Here is a 12,844-nt window from a genome sequence, read left to right as displayed (position 1 = left end):
CATTTGGGTCAGAATGTCTCTTCCCCACAAAGACACAGGCAGGGCTAATACATAAGGCTGGAAACTGCCTTGGTGTCCTTCTTCATCGGCCCAATGAAGGGCAGCTGCACTGAGCATGGGCGCTGAAATTTGGCCTATTCCTCTAATGGGCTCTTCCGCCCTGCTCGTTGGCCAGGTGGGGGGCCATTCTTGTTGTCTTATGATAGACCGATCGGCCCCTGTATCGAGCAGGCCCAAGAAAGATCTGCCTTGCACCTTAATGGTTAGCATAGGTCGAGACTCCAGGGACATATGGAGTCCCTCAAAAATCGCTCCACTGGATCCGAACCCTTTTTCCCCTCTCTGTCTGATTCTGCTTGGAAAGACTGCATGTAAGCTGGGTAAGAGCAGGAGCTGCGCCAGCTTATCACCTTCTGCAATGACTAAGGTGCCCCACTGAGATTGAACCATAACTTGGGCACGGCCTGTGAAATCTGAATCTACAAGTCCTGGTATAACTGTTAATCCTTTCAGGGCCGTGGATGCTCTTCCCAATATGAGCCCTACAGTACCAGCCGGTAAGGGCCCCTTGAAGGAGGTCCCTACTAACTGGACACCCATGGAGGGGGTTAGTACGAGTCTGGAGGTGGCACAGAGGTCCAGTCCTGCTGAGCCGGGGGACGCACGAATTTGATCGGATCCTGTGTTGTCGAATGGCATGCAAGGGGCAAAAGTATCAACATCATCAAGAAAACGCTGAAGGGAGCTTTTCCTGACCGAGATACCCCGTTGTTTCAAAAGGTTCTTTAAGGGAGCTAAGAGAGGTGAACTTCCGGACTGCCCCATGATTGCAGTCGGCACTATACTTCAGTCACTCGGAGAGCTCTTCCGAGTCCCCCGGGGTCACCTGAAAACCCACGGGCCCTAACTATCATGTAATAAGACGCACTCACCTTCTCGCGTTGATCAGGCGCGGGAAGTCCGCCGTAAGCTCGACGCGCAGCGCTGCTCTCCTCACAGAGGGACCGTCGAGAGCGAGGCAGGAGGAGGAGCTTCCCGTACGGGCCACCACTTGTCCGGCACCGCCCCGCTCGGTCCCCGGTTCCCGGCCGGCGAGGGGAAACAGGGAAGGAGAGAGAGAGATGCAGACTGCGCGAACTAACCTGGTCATGAATCACGACTCGAACCACACGGCAGTTGTGAAAGCAAGCCCTTTACTACAGCTAGATGAACATTCTGTGTTACTGGTTCCCACACGGGGCACGGCGCCTCGTGGGAGAGCAGCCTCGATGTGGCCGTCAGGCACGGCTCCTTGTGGGCTGTCTCACCCTACCCCGTCCGGGTAAGACCTTTTATACACAATTAACAACCAATAAGCTTCTAGGCTAGTATCGCGTATACAGGATTTCGATTGGTAGGAGCGGGTGGCGGATACATGCGTCACTATGCGGAAACAGGATGCAGGCGCCATCTTGGCTCACTCGATGGGCGGGGGTAACTCTAGAGCAGGCTGCAGCGCATACGCTAGGCCCGATTCGGGAGGCGGCTTTCCACAAGGGGGAAGGTAGTGAGTTTATTTGCAGAGTTGGCTGAGAGTCAGAGGTTGGGACTCATTTTAACTTAAGTAATTCCATCTGCAGGGGCCCTAATTACAATAAGGTCACATTCTGAGGTACTGGGGTTAGGAATTCAGCATATGGTTTTGGGGGCACAATTCAACCCATAACACCCTTATTCTTGCAGCTTTTGATCAACTTCTCCAGAATACACAAACACTTCAAATAAAAGAAAACAAAAGAAAACAAAAACGCTTAATGAATCAGATTACTTTTCCTCACCCACCCTCAACATTTTTTTGTCCTTAAAAAATATTTTACTATGGTAACATTTTAATGATATTTAAGTGGAATTACAGTCACAATGTTGTGCCACCATGGCCCCCATCCATTTTTCATCAGCCCAAACAGAAACATTGTACCCATTGAGCAATAACTCCCCATTTCCTTCCCCTTCATTCCCCTGGTAAACTCTAATCTACTTCTGTCTCTATGAATTTTCCTATTATAGATATATCATGTAATAGGAATCATACAATAACTGTCATTTTTGTCTGGCTTATATAACCAGACTTTAAACTTATTTAGCTTCAAGTTTCATCCACATTGTACCAAGTCAGAAATTCATTCCTTTTTAGGGCTGGATAATGTCCCCTAATATGGGCATACCACATTTTGTTTCTCCTCTTCTCCATTGAGGGACACTTGGGTTGTTTCCACCTTGTAGCTATCGTGAATAATGCTGCTATGAACATTGGTGTACAGAATCTGCTTGAGTCCTGGTATTCAATTCCTTTGGGTATAGACCTACATGTAGAATGCACATTGCTTTGTAAACATTTTATTTCTTCTCTTAGTTCAAGACCCAGTAGAAAATTTGAAAACTACAAAGGAGTTTAGAGAAGAAAAAAAAAAAAAATTAGAAAGAACTCATTCTTCAGATGATCCACAAAGCAAACATCCTACCTAGCAGGTAGGTTTGCTGGAGATAATTGGGCTAACGAGTGGGGAGAATGGTGGCATAAAGTTCCTCCTCCATTGCTACGCACAGCAGGCTTCGCTGGGTGTGGAAAACAGAGCCTAAAGTTTCTCCTCTCCTTCCCGCATTCTTGAGGTGGGGGCCTGGAACACTGGGCCCCTGCTGAAGATAGAACACCATCAAGGCATGCCTCATTAAAGTATCGTGGACATGAGAATGCAGCTGGGGAACTGTTTTTCTGTTATTGTCCTTGAGAATAAGACCCATTTTGCAGACATGATGTAAACCACCCTGAGAAAATGTCTATGTGCACATTAAAGCATTTCTCTATCCTAAAACCATAATAAATAAGGGTCTTGGGAACAGTCCCCTGCTCCCAGTCTCCAAGAGATATTTTTGTCTCTAATCTTAATTTCTGCATCGCCTCCAGCAACAAGTGACACCCAAAGTGGGGCTCGAATCTCAAAGCAGCTGGTCTGCTCCACTCCTGGGGAAGGCTCGTTTAATCGACTTAGGTGTGATATCGATGCAGGAACTCCGGCGGAGCAGAGGCCTCACTACTTCTCTAGGTAAGAAGACTCCCAAGCTTTTTGTTAAGCAGGGTTACTATGGGGAATGGAGACAGTATAAACAAGTATCGACCTTATGTCTATCTCCTCTGTCAGCTCTTAAAAGCTTGTAGTGCTAAGGCTAATGAATCTCATATTCTAAAGCTCTTGCAAATTGTAGAAAAGTATTGCTCTTGGTTTCCTTCTCTTGGCTCCCTGGAATCTCGTGAATGGGATAAGGTGGGTAAAGAGTTAAAGAAATTGCATATACAGGGTGTCCCTTTGCCAGTCACTATTTGGTCCATTTGGACCTTGATTAAGTCAGTTTTAAAGCCCCTCCCGATGGAGGATGAGGAGGAGAATAATGGTGATAATCCGGCAGACCCAGAGGGTGAGGATTCTCTCCCCCTTAAGCCATGCTGCCCATCACCCTCCACTCCCCCACCTCAATTTAAGGAGCTTCCACTGCTTCCTCCTGCTCCCCCACCTGTACCGGGAACAAAAAGCCCCAGCTATCTTTTATTCAACAAGGCACTTTAGATTTGAAATTTGGGAAACTGATCAGCTACATCCTTAAGAAGAAACATAAATTAGGAAGTGAAATATCGGTCTCAACCTTAATAACCTGGGGCTAGTTTGTACCACCCTATGTCCCCTTCAGTCATCCATTCAGCCCAGGGCTCTCCCTGAGGTGTCTGAAAAAAAAAAAAAGATGCAATTGAAAAGGAGGAAGATTGGCAGCCTCACCTCCTCTGCCTTTGCAGGATGAGCAACACAAAAAACAAATTCCTATTCCTAACAATTCTTGGCATCCTGTCATGGAACAATGTAATACCTATACAGTCCATTAATCCCTGCCAAAAGATTGTTTATTAATGTTTCAGAATGTATTAACTAAAGTGTTTTAAATGTCTAGCAGTATTCTAGTAAGTTTAATTTTAATGGTAATAGCATGTTGTATAAAAAGTATAAAGAATGTTTTTCTAATTAGAAAGAGAAAGTAGCTTTGCTCTAAATAACTGATGGTTTAAGAATGTAGGGTAAAGCCGGAATGAATACAGACAGTTGCAAAAAGTTTATAAAGTGAAAAATTTGTTTTTGTAGTCAAGGTCAAGAGACGAATATGGAAAGCCATAAAAAGTTTGTGGAAAAATTATTTCTGTGGTCAAAGTTAGAAAATGGTAAAAACTAGTAATAACTGCTTAACAATAAAACCTCACAACTTAAAAAAAGAAAAAAGAATGGTTTTGTAAAACAAAATAGCATTAAATATTCTAACCACCACCTAAAGCAGTAATTAATATTCAATATTGTGAGTATGTGCCTAATAATTCACAAAATATACTCCTGCTGTTTTACTATCAACCTAGCCACTCTCTTCCTGCTTCTCTTATCCTTCTTCTCATCATAATAATTGTATGTTTTAAAATGTTTGCTTAAAAACAATTTCCAAAATCATTTTGGTAACTTTTAATATGAAATATTTTTTTAAAATGTGCTTTTATTAAAAGTTTCCTTAGATTATTAAGGTATTATTTCTTAGTAAAAGGTTATAAAAATGTTTTCCTAAGTGATCAATGTAAAAGGCAAAAAATCGGTTTTGTCAAAATAACGTCTCTGCAATTTTGTCACGCGCATTCAATTATTCCATTTTCTCAAAAATCTCCTGTAAGTCAATTGTGTGTGTGTGTGTGTGTGTGTGTTTTGTTTGTCTTATGAAAAATACTTCCTAGAAAGGGGTTCCTCCCAGCAGTGCCCAATTCAAATGGCCATTTTATTTAACTTATTTATTGTCTCATTAAAAATATACATATATAAAGAAAATATTTTCTCACTCATAACTTGCTTGTCATTAAATAAGATTTGCCACAATCAAATCTATCTAATTATATTATGGATTATAATATAATATAATATAATACAATACAATATAATATAATAGTATTATATTATGAATCTGCTTGTTGTCCTACTCTTAACAAAGGTAATGTATTTCTCTGAATTCTATTACTTTTAAATATTTATAAATAGATTTCACTGAGAACATATTATATTTAATTTGTCTGAACATAATAGACACTTAAAATATATTTTAAGATATATTTTAAAACATATTAAATCATTAAAATAATTAAGTAAAGTGGAAACTATTTTTGAAAAATTGTATAAATGTAATCCCATAAATATACTGTGGGAATAAAGCCTGGGAAAAATATAACCACTTTACTTAGTTATCTTTTAAATTATAAAGAGTTAAATCAAGCACTTAAAATTTATTACTTCTATAATTTATATATATATATATATATATATATATATGTATGTGTGTGTGTATATATATATATATAATGTCTATCATGCTCCAATGATAGCAGTACTTAAAAAAATATAGGTTAATATAATTCATGCTATTATTAATAGCTTCTTTGCTTTTAAAAACTCTTAAGTTACTTTCCTTTTTGTAAGTAATTTTACCAAACTAAGTCCATTTATCTAAATTAAATTTAATTCACTAGCAATATCCTCATCTCTAAAAATTCTTATTGATGTATTGTGCTCATATTTCTCCTACTTGGTAAAATTATAAATTTAATCTTGTAAATTTAAACTGATATCAAAGTGCCCAGTTATATTTAAGGCTGTTCATTTGAGAACTTTAATATATAATTTATAATCATGAATACATCAGAAACTTTGTAACTCAGTGAACAAAGTATAAAATTGGTGAAATATAAAAGATCTGCTTCTTTATTCTTTGTATAACCACTGTCTTAGTTTGCTAATGCTGTGGAATGCAAAACACCAGAGATGGATTGGCTTTTATAAAAAGGGGGTTTATTTGGCTATACAGTTACAGTCTTAAGGCCATAAAATGTTCAAGGTAACACATCAGTAATCAGGTACCTTCACTGGAGGATGGCCAATGGCATCCGGAAAACCTCTGTTAGCTGGGAAGGCACGTGGCTGGCATCTGCTCCAAAGTTCTGGTTTCAAAATGGCTTTCTCCCAGTACGTTCCTCTCTAGCAAGCTCGCTCTTCCTCAAAACATCACTCACAGCTGCACTCATGTTCAGTCTCTTTTTCGGCATGTTTTATATGGCTCCACTGATCAAGGCCCACCCTGAATGGGTGGGGTCACACCTCCATGGGAGTATCCCACCAAAGTCACCACCCACAGCTGGGTGGGGCACATTCCAAGCAAATCTAATCAGCACCAAAAGTCTATCCCACAAGACTACATCAAAGATAATGGCATTTGGGGGACACAATACATTCAAACCAGCACATTCCACCCCCTGGACCCCAAAATGACATTATCTTTCCAAATACAAAATACATTCATTTCATCACAATATCACAAAAACTTAAACCATTTTAGTAACAAAAGTTAAGTACAAAATCCCATCAAAATCAAATATAGGCGTGGTCAGTCCTAAGGCATACTTTTCCTTTAGCTTGAATCTGTGGACTTAGAACAAGTTATATGCTTCCAATACACAAAGGAGGGACATTCATAGGATAAACATTCCCACTGCCATAAGGAGAAAGAGTAAGGAAAGCAGGGTTAACAGGACCAAAACAGTTCCTAAAACCCGCAGGACAAACTCCATTAGATTTCAAAGTCTGAGAGTCATTTACAGAACAACATTGCATCCTTGGGGCTTGAGAGAGCGGGAGTCTAACCCTTCCTAAGTGCCTTTGTGGCAGCCATTTTCTCTCCAAATGCTTGGGTGAGTGCTCCAACATACCCACACATTGGGGAGACCACCTTCTCGGCCCCACCCTCCTCAAACATCGGGGCAGCTCCCGGATTCTCTTCCATCTCCAGGGCACATGCTCAACCCCTTCAGAACAGTGTGGTGGCAGCGAGGCTCTCCCCAATTCCCTGGGAATGTGCTCCAACCTCTTTGGGACCTGAGGTGGCAAAACTCTTCCAGAGCATCGAAGTGGAAAGCCCGCCCTCGACCTCCAGGGCAAACTCACCCTTTCCATGCACGTGGGCTGCTCCGCTCTCCCAGCCTGAGACCTCCTGACTCCAGACCTCAACCTCCATGGCTCTGTCTTTGAAGAGATTTTTCCTTTAATTTTTTCCTTGTCTGTCTCCTCCAGTCCAGACCGGCAATGGCTCTGTCTATAAAGATCTCGCAAAAATTCTGTTGGCTTTCCGTGAAGCACACAGGGGTCAAAGCCATCAGAGAACAGAACTTTCCACAAATCCTTTCTACTTAACTCCTTTTCCAATCTTGGCTTGTACTGAAATGGCAGCTGGGTTCCATGTTTGGTTACATCCTCACGTTGGGCTGTAGCTTCTGGGATTCTACCCCCTGGAAGCTCGTAATTTTCCAAGCCATCAGCTTCTGGTTTCTTTGAACCCAAGAGTTCAGTTCTAAGTTTATCTCTCTCCGCTCGCATTTTACTATAAGCTGCAAGAAGAAGCCAGGGTACCTCCTCCACATGTAGTTTGGAGATCTCCTCAGCTAAGCATTCCAGGTTGTCGCTTTTAAATTCTTCCTTCCATCTGACACCAGGACTCAATTTTGCCAAATTCTCTGCCACTTTAAAACAAGGATCGCCTTTCTTCCAGTTTGCAACAACACATTCATCATTTCTGCTCAAGTCCTCATCAGAAGTATCTTTAGACTCCATATTTCCATAAACAGTCTCTTTAAAGCAGTTTTGGCCTTTTCTGTCAAGCTCCTCACAATTCTTCCATAGTCCTCCCCTTATCCATTTAAAAAGCCGTTCCAACATGTTTGGTATTTGCAAACTCAGCAGCAAAAGCACCCCACTTCTCTGGTACCAAAATCTGTCTTAGTTTGCTAATGCTGTGGAATGCAAAACTCCAGAGATGGATTGGCTTTTATAAAAAGGGGGTTTATTTGGCTATATAGTTACAGTCTTAAGGCCATAAAATGTTCAAGGTAACACATCAGTAATCAGGTACCTTCACTGGAGGATGGCCAATGGCATCCGGAAAACCTCTGTTAGCTGGGAAGGCACGTGGCTGGCATCTGCTCCAAAGTTCTGGTTTCAAAATGGCTTTCTCCCAGTACGTTCCTCTCTAGCAAGCTCGCTCTTCTTCAAAACATCACTCACAGCTGCACTCATGTTCAGTCTCTTTTTCGGCATGTTTTATATGGCTCCACTGATCAAGGCCCACCCTGAATGGGTAGGGTCACACCTCCATGGGAGTATCCCACCAAAGTCACCACCCACAGCTGGGTGGGGCACATTCCAAGCAAATCTAATCAGCACCAAAAGTCTATCCCACAAGACTACATCAAAGATAATGGCATTTGGGGGACACAATACGTTCAAACCAGCACAACCACATAGTGAACAATAGAAATAAATTTCCTCAACTATCTCACATTCTTTCTTTTATTCTAATAACAAAGCAATGCTTTGCAAAATAGAAAATTAAATTAGGGTAACTATTGAAACACTGAATTTCTTCAACCTACTGGTGTAATCAACTACAGTTTAATAAATATTCTATAAATTATCAGTAATTTATTATGTCACTACAGTAAAATTATTAAGTTCTTAATTTGAAAATAAAATTCATTTTGTAAAATGTCATTTCCAATAATCTAAATAAAATGCACTTAAATGCTATTCCAAACCTCATCAACTTTACATTTTATAGCAAAACATTAAAAAAAAATTTACAAAAACAAAAAGGGGGAGATGAGAGTATGGATAAAATCACTCCTGTGGTCCATCTCTCCCATGTTTTGTTTACGTTGAATTATTTAAATTTTTATGAAAAACTTAATGGCACTCCTGCAGAAAGACATTTCTTCAGCCCTCCTACTACATCCAAATCTGTTTTTACTGAAAGTCCTCCTGTGTAGTGAAAGGACCCTGTGACAGGGCAGTGGACAATAGGAAAATTGTTAACATGGGGGCGAGGTTTTGCTTGTGTCTCTCCAGGTGAAGATCAAACTCCTATTTAGGTGCCTGCATGACACTTGAAACCGTACCATAAGTGGGAAAAAGAGAAAGTTCCTGTGGGACATAGAACCTCCGGTGATGCAGATAGAGAGCCTCTACCTGAAAACAACTCGCATTGGACCGACACCGGCCACCACTAAAGTTTTTCCTCCTACATAGGGACAAATTAAAAATTTGTGCCAACAGGCTGAACGGCTGGTATGGCAAAAGCACTGGCCGTTCACCCCCTCTAATCTGGTGATAGCTTTATTTGCTATTATAACTACTACTGTAAGTATGCTTCCTTTAGATGCCCACGCTCATAATTATACTTACTGGGCATATGTCCCCAATCCTCCTCTATTATGGCCTGTGGAATGGAATGATCCAACCCCTCTTATTTATCTCAGTGAAACAGCATGGCTTCCTGGCCTGGAGGATGACAGGCTACCAGAACATCCTAAAGAGGAAGGCACTCAGTATAATTCAACTTCGGCCTTCTTATTATTTGCCACTATATTTGGGACACGGGAAAGAATGTTTATCTTTTGAGCAACAAGCATGGCTTTCAGTAATTCCAAAGCACGGAAATGTCTCTTATTCTATGTTATATTTGTTGACAGGTCAGAGGTTTGCATACCAACATAATAGTAGTATGAATGATGGAACCCCACAGCGTCCTGTCCGCCAAGCGCCAAAGTATTGGTCTCCGGACTTAATGAGAGTACACTGGGAAACTTGTCGAGGGACTAATGAGGTGCTACTGCTTAATGGTTCCTATGGAATTGTAGCTAACTGGTCCCCTAAGGGACCAACTGCAGTGGCCAAAACGAGTCCTGCTCAGCACATGAACAGTTAAGATGGAAAATTCATACCCATAATTTGGCATCCCTTCTAAATGATACTGAAAGCATGCAAACAGAAGCCAGAAAACCTATCATATGGCATGGTATGGAAATGGTCCCACCATGGACTTTTTTTAAATAATTTTGCCCCTCAAACATCTATTTGGAAGATTCCAATGGCTCTACAGTATATTAAAATATGGAATAGGACATATTCCCATAAAAATAATTATACTTTAAACTTTACTAAGTTCAAACACTTTAGTGTGCAAGCTTATGTTAGAGACCCATATGTATTTTGGATAGGTAATCTCTCTCTTAACATGAGTTCTAAGGAGGTTTCTTGTATGCTAATGCCACTTGTGCTTTATATTCTTGTGCAAATAGAACCTTAAGAAACAGCAGTCTTACCTTAATTGTCTTACAAAGACGAAAGGGCCTCTGGATACAAGTGACTTAGGAAAGGCCTTAGGAATCCTCTCCTGATATGCATATACTATTAGTATTATTAAATAAAGTGTTACATAGAGAAAAAAGATCTCTAGGTATAGTAATTGCATTTATTATAGGTTTAATAGCAATAACCACTGCCACTGCTGTAGCCAGCACTGCGCTTCATCAATCAGTACAGACAGCACACTTTGTACAAGCATGGCATGAGAATGCTAGTAAAGCTTGGGGAGAACAACTGAAAATTAATAAAGAAGTTAACCAGCATTTGGTTAACTTAGGAAATGCTGTTCTCTTACTTGGAGAAGAAATAAAAGATTAAAGGCATAGAATACAATTAACATGTGATTGGAATATAACCACCTTTTCCATAACTCCACATGAATACAATTCTTCAGCAGTAAGCTGGGGTAAAATTAAAAAACATTTAATGGAACATCGTGAAAATTTATCTATTGATATTTCCCAGTTACAAGTTGATGTTCACACAATTCAACAAGCAAATCTCCAAGTTTTATCCTCATCTAAAATCTTTCAGAGCATTGCTGATGGAATACAACACCTAAATCCTTTACCATGGGTTAAAAGCTTAAGTAGTGGAATGTTAGGAAGTGTCTTTATAATACTAATTTGTCTTTTATGTTTACGTCTAGTCCTCCGATGCACGAGACAAGCAGTCTCCAATTTAACTGAGAAGTCTACAATTCCTGCCATCATATCTAAAATAAAAAAAAGGTGGGGGGGGGGACATGTGGAAAACAGAGCCTGAAATTTCTCCTCTCCTTCCCGCATTCTTGAGGTGGGGGCCTGGAACACAGGGCCCCTGCTGAAGATAGAACACTATCAAGGCATGCCTCATTAAAGTATCGTGGACATGAGAATGCAGCTGGGGAACTGTTTTTCTGTTATTGTCCTTGAGAATAAGATAAGACCTATTTTGCAGATATGAAGTAAACCACCTTGAGAAAATGTCTACATGCACTTTAAAGCATTTCTCTATCCTAAAAGCATAATAAATGAGAGTCTTGGGAACAGGACAGACACACTCGCCAGCAGGCGGTGTGTCCCCTGCTCCCAGTCTCCAAGAGATATTTTTGTCTCTAATCTTAATTTCTGCATTGCCACCTGCAACAGCTGGGCCCAGCTGGGGTTGCTGAAGACAGGAATGATCTACTTCCAGTGGCTGTGTTCACATAAGGAGTCCTGAGTTGTGAGAACAGTGGCTTTCTACTGACCCCCTCAGGGTCCTTTGCAGCTAGGAGCATTTCCAGCTTGGACAGAGAAGCTTCCTCCAAATGACCTCATTAGGGGAGGTGGGTTAGAGGGAGCACTGGTTTAAACTCTATTACAACTAGAGCAAAAACAGTCTGCTAGTCCCTCAAGACTGATTTTACTAAACAATTATATAGTCCCAGAATTGGGCTGGACCTTGGTCAGCTTCTTACTCGGCCTCCTGGCACACCCAAAGTGCTTCTACAGCTTCCCTTCCAGGGGTGATCTGCCCTCTGCCTGGTATTTCCTGGGATGAGAGTTCACTGTGTCACATCACATCCTATAATGTTCATCAACTAACAGGTCATGCCTCCTGTCACTTCTAAGCTTTGGTGCTGACTCTTAGCTTTGGAATAGCTGAGCATATCTTTCCATTCTGTACAATAGCTCCTTAGTCTGGGAAGAAAATGAGCATTCCATTTGGTTTGCCCTTCTCAGGATGCCATACCCCCTGTTCTTTCAGATGTTCCTCATATGAACTGATTTTCAGACCTTCCAGCATTCAGACACCTTCTGGATTTTCTCAAACTAGCCATGCCCTTCTTAGCACCCCTAAAATCAAACCCCATAGTTAAGCTGTGGTTCACACTGACACAGCCTGTTCCCATCTGTGATCCAGCCATTGTCTCTACTTCTATCAGTGAAGTGTACTTTACGTGAACTCTTTTAGAAGCTGCACCACACGATAGGTCTGAGTTTTCCTTACCATGAAAACCGACTTCATCTTTTTAAATGAACTGCTGTCTTGAGGGGCCTTCCCATTGCTGGGATTGTGTAATTGATATATTGAACCAGAGTGCAGGATCCTAGATTTATCCTTTTTTGATTTTTACCTATAGCAGAAATAATTCTGAACTTTGAGTGTCATCCATCATGTTTATTATCCTTCTATGCTTCGTATCAACAGCAGAATTGGTTCATGCATCTTTATCAAAATATGCGAGAACTAGGATCAGTCAGGAAAGATGTCTGGACAAACTGTTTATCACACCACTAGGGACCTCCCATGGGGTGGACATTGACTTTTTTTTTTTGGCTTTTTTTTTCTATTTTTTTTTTTATTTTGAAATAAATTCAAAGTTATAGGAACAGTTGCAAAAACAATACTAACCCCATACACAGAATTCCATCATACCCTGACCCCCCTCCCCCAATAACCCAATCCATCAACTTTAACATGCTGTCACATCGCTATTTCTTTCTCTCCCTCCCTCCCTATCTTTCATCCATCATCTATTGCTCTGTCTTCTGAACATATGAGAGCTAGCTGCTCACACT

At 40.9% G+C, this 12,844-nt stretch overlaps 1 long non-coding RNA gene across 1 annotated transcript; it reads left to right on the top strand.

The window, feature by feature from the left end:
• Window positions 1-8,596: 8,596 nt before the first annotated feature.
• On the top strand, window positions 8,597-11,385 carry LOC119514981. The gene is made up of 2 exons (XR_005212904.1): window positions 8,597-9,756; window positions 10,948-11,385. It is a non-coding gene; the product is annotated as an uncharacterized LOC119514981 (long non-coding RNA).
• Window positions 11,386-12,844: the final 1,459 nt, after the last annotated feature.

This window comes from Choloepus didactylus, chromosome 2 (genome assembly GCF_015220235.1).
Source record: "Choloepus didactylus isolate mChoDid1 chromosome 2, mChoDid1.pri, whole genome shotgun sequence".
NCBI lineage: Eukaryota > Metazoa > Chordata > Mammalia > Pilosa > Megalonychidae > Choloepus > Choloepus didactylus.
Note: the sequence above shows the minus strand (reverse complement) of the source record. Positions and strands in the feature narration are given on the sequence as shown.